General features: G+C 34.3%; 1 non-coding gene across 1 annotated transcript; it reads left to right on the forward strand.

The window, feature by feature from the left end:
* Positions 1-1345: 1345 nt before the first annotated feature.
* LOC113598356 (U6 spliceosomal RNA) lies at positions 1346-1448 on the forward strand. Its single transcript, XR_003419026.1, has one exon. It is a non-coding gene; the product is annotated as a U6 spliceosomal RNA (small nuclear RNA).
* The last annotated feature ends 3140 nt before the right edge of the window (positions 1449-4588 follow it).

Here is a 4588-nt window from a genome sequence, read left to right on the forward strand (position 1 = left end):
CACTGAAATTTTGAGGTTTTTTATTAGCTACATAGTATATTGACAAGATATACTTACTTAATTTTTTACTGCTTATTTATTTTTTTGAGAGAGAGAGAGAGAGGGAGAGAGAACGAGTGAGGGAGGGGGAGAGACAGAGGGAGACACAGAATTCAAGGCAGGCTCCAGGCTCTGAACTGTCAGCACAGTGTCTGATGCCAGGCTCGAACCCACAAACTGTGAGATCATGACCTGAGCCGAAGTCGGAGGCTTAACCGACGACAGAGCCACCCAGGCTCCCAGACAAGATGTACTTACTTAGAACTGAATCAGTAAGAGTGAAGGAAAAGTGGATTAAAAGGAATGTAAGCAGGATGATACAAAGCAATGAATGGCCAAGAAAAGTCAAAGATGATTCTTAGTCACCTGGGTGATAACTAACTACTATTGCAGTGCAGGCAGTGGATTCATTTTACCCTCAAAACAATGCTGGAATATAAATATTGTATTTTCCCTTTAACACATGAAAAACTTTATACTCAAAGTCTGTCCAAGGTCAAACCAGAGGTTAGTAGGGAAAACAAAGATGGTAACATCACACCCCATTATTAATGAAGAGGGAGGAATAAGTTTGTGGGTAACAGTGAGTGGTAACGATGTGATTTTCTCAGTTGCAAGAGATAGACCTCACTTTAAACATAATCAATTGATCCATTTCTCTGATATTTTCAAGACTTAGTCAGACTATGGTCACTGCTAGAACTAATATCTTCAAGTTGCTATTTCTCCTTCTACATATCTTGGATCTGATTTATTTGCATAGCCTAATTCGCAAACAGTTCCCAATAATGGATGACAATACGGCTGCCTGTAATTTGGAGATGATGATCACAGAGGAAGAAACCCCAATTAAAATAAACGTATCGAGGAGGATCTTACTGGGTCTCTTTGAGCCAGGTGTCTGTCTTCTGGACTAATTTCCGTGGACTGAGGAATGACTGACTAGGTCTATAGCTTAAGGTGTGCAAAATAATGAGATAGATGATCCCTTGAGAACTAGTTAAAGTTGTTAAAGGTTATTATGAGGAGTAAGCAGGGGCTATGTGTAATAAAGTATGAAAGATTTGTAGTTTCTTACAAATTTATTTTGAACCTTACCTGGTATATCCAGTGACAGTGGATATATTGTTGGAACTCAGAAGAAAGAACTTCAGTGAAGCTACTGATTTTTAAACCATTGACAGATAGAGGTCAATTCAAGTCTTAAGACTTTCTGTTCTATTTCTATAATGTTTTCAGTGAATTTTACATTCATTTATTTTTCCAACTTATAGTATCCTTCCTAATTTAAAAATTAATTTCAATGGTACTTGCTTTGGCAGCACATATTCTAAAATTAAATGATTCAGAGATTAGCATAGCCTCTGTGCAAAGAGGACACAAAAAAGTAATTTGAATAATCATTTATTAATACATTATAAACTCATATATATGTGCATACACACACACCATGTTTGCCTTGATGGAAGCATATTGTTTAAATTATTCCTTTTTTCACATTTTTATCACATTGAATTTCTTAAAGCGTTGATCCATATCTTCACAATGGAACATCAAGGATCAGCAACATCATGTATAACCAGAGGTGTGCAGAAAGAATGAAATCATTTCAAGCAATCACGGTTAAATTGGTTGTATCTGGATCTTTGCTCAAATGCTCTTTTAAGCTATTGTGAAGAGAAAACTCAAGAACAACCACCTACTTATGGAATTGAGAGATTTAGTATACATTCTTTTAAAAACAGATTTAAAAACCTGATGTTTTACATCCAAACAATTTGACATATGTTCTTACTGTAAGGTCTAGTACAGTAAATGTTTTCTTCTTTTGAAACTAAATGGCAAGGAGTTCCTTTTTTATAAGCATATGCTGTTTTAAAGGGAAGTTATGTAGTCTTGAGACATTCAGATAAAATCAGAATTAGGACAAATTAAGCTGATTAAAACAGGTTGGTGAATGGCAAAAAGAAAGAATAGAATTGTTTTAAGGTACTAAACAAAATAAGTGTCCTAGGAAAGACACATTTCAAAAGACAAAATATAGTATATATCAAGTTAGCAATTGCTCTAAATAGTCTGGATTAATGTTAATGAAAAATTCATTTTCCAAGTATGCTGCAAAAAATAAGAATATAAATATTAATTCAAAGTTGATACAAGAATTTTTTCCCCAAAGCCCTTTCAACACAAAACTTCCTGTGCAGTTTAGTAAAGCATAAATGTGCAATGCTGTGGCTTTGCTACTGAGGATAAATACCCCTTTATTCCTGCACTTACAAATCTCATTAATGCACTTATATATCTAGGTTTTTTTTTTCCATCTATTTTTTTTTATTTTGGTTTACATTTGCTGATAGTTGTTGCCCTTGACCATTCTGTATATGACCATCAATTTATTTTTTTAAATTTTTTTAACATTTATTTATTATTGAGGGACAGAGAGAGACAGAGCATGAACATGCGGAGGGGGGCAGGCAGAGAGAGGAGGAGACACAGAATCCGAAACAGGCTCCAGGCTCTGAGCTGTCAGCACAGAGCCTGATGCGGGGCTCGAACTCACAAACCATGAGATCATGACCTGAGCCGAAGTCAGACGCTTGACCGACGGAGCCACCCAGGAGCCCCCCCCCCCTTTTTTTTTTAATTTTTTATGACCATCAGTTTAAAACAACTAAAAAGGGAGACATGACAAAAACAACATGAACAACCATATTCTTCTTTTACATGAAGGCACATATCTATTAATTATATACTATTAGGTAATAAGTACTATAAGCATTAACAAAACCAATATTTTCCACAGAGTAGAAGTTTTAATACGGTTTTCCCTAAGAGTTTGTGTAATATTAGTGTTATAATGGAAGTTTTGCTTTGTTGTTGCATTTGCCTTTTTTTTTTTATTGGTGCAAGGGGAGACTGAAGCAAACATATGAGATGATTTCAATATTCACTAGCAAAAAAATTTCAAAAAAAATGATTGAATTATAAAACTCAAAAAAATAAAACACTTTGAAAAAAACACTTTGTAATATGGTATCTGATTGTGGAGAAAAATAGGCAGCTTAGAATGACTTCTTTCCATGCTGAGATGTAAGCAGGTTAACAAATGTTAAATGTAGAAAATAAACATTGAAATATCCTTGTTCAAACTAATATATATCATGTACATCACCCCCAACAATTATTACAATTTATGTTTAAAGAATTTGAAGGTTTTTTTTTCCTTTAACTTCTGAATTTCTTTATAATTTTTTGGTGAATTATATGCTGTGATATTTCTATAAGAATTCATATAACTGAGACAATAGCAAAATCTCCTTTTTTGTGAATGTCACTAGCATTACTTTTTAATAGTTATAGTTGAAATTCAAACATAATATTATTATTGAGATGATAATTTAAATGTTAAAACAAATTTGATGCTGATTATATTATATATCAATGATGTTTTATTATACCACCAAGAGAAGCTGCATTAAATAACACAGGCATTAAAAATTGTTTAGGAAAGAGTAATTACCATTTTGGTGTATTACAATATATTGATAAAGAAATATATCTATCCCTAGGCTCTATTTGACATTGATAAACTCTATTATTTTTCCCTTCAAAAATATATGCAGATAGAGATTAAAAATTAAGTCAGTTATGTCCAATAGTAGGATTTAGATGTACATAGGCTTGATTGCCAAACTGATATATTGGCCCAAGAAAGTTGACATGACTACAAATGTGATATTTTCCAGGAGAGGACTCACGCCAAGAAATAAGGACTTAGGGCCTATGAGTAAATCAGTAAGTTAGCAACAAAGTCTGCAGAAAGGAGTGTGTAAAAACACTTTAAAATATTTTTAAAAACCCACAAAATTATAAACCCTTATCCACAAAGAACATTATACTGGAACAGCCTAAGAAAAAGAAGAACAAAAAGGAAAGATGTGGTCTCTTATTTCACTGACAGGTAGCATACAAGCTGAATGCCATGATCCCATTGTCCTCTGTGGACAGTGATACAGCTGTAGAGACCGATGGGGCACTTAATTATTTATCAAGAAACAGCAGTGGAGTTTCTATTCCTGAAGGAAGAATGTAATGACAGGAAGGCAGAAGAGAGAGAAAAGAGGACAAGGAATGGAGGAGGGAGGGAGGAGAAAGAGGTGAGAAAGAGTGAGCATAATCCTCTAGAAAAGAATAGCAGTGATATTTAGAAGGAGACTATTCTTCAATAGGAAGAGGAACTGTATCCATGGCCAGAGCCACATGCTCAGTGGGAGATAACAGAAGAGTGGAAGCCCTCAACAGTGCATTGGAGTTACAAAGGAGAGTTACAGAAATGCTCAGGAGAAAAATCATTTTTTTGTGTGTAAGCAAAGTTCACCTGAGCATTCCTAGATTTTATTTTATTTTCCTTATGGCTGAGGTGGGTTGTAGTGGACATTATAGAGGCTGTATATTTCATATCAACATGTTTGGGCTAAAGACAGAGAACTGCAAGATAACAGGATACTCAACTTGTACACATACTACAATTGTATGCATAAGAAATAAG

Source organism: Acinonyx jubatus, chromosome C1 (assembly GCF_027475565.1).
Source record: "Acinonyx jubatus isolate Ajub_Pintada_27869175 chromosome C1, VMU_Ajub_asm_v1.0, whole genome shotgun sequence".
In the NCBI taxonomy this organism is placed as follows: domain Eukaryota; kingdom Metazoa; phylum Chordata; class Mammalia; order Carnivora; family Felidae; genus Acinonyx; species Acinonyx jubatus.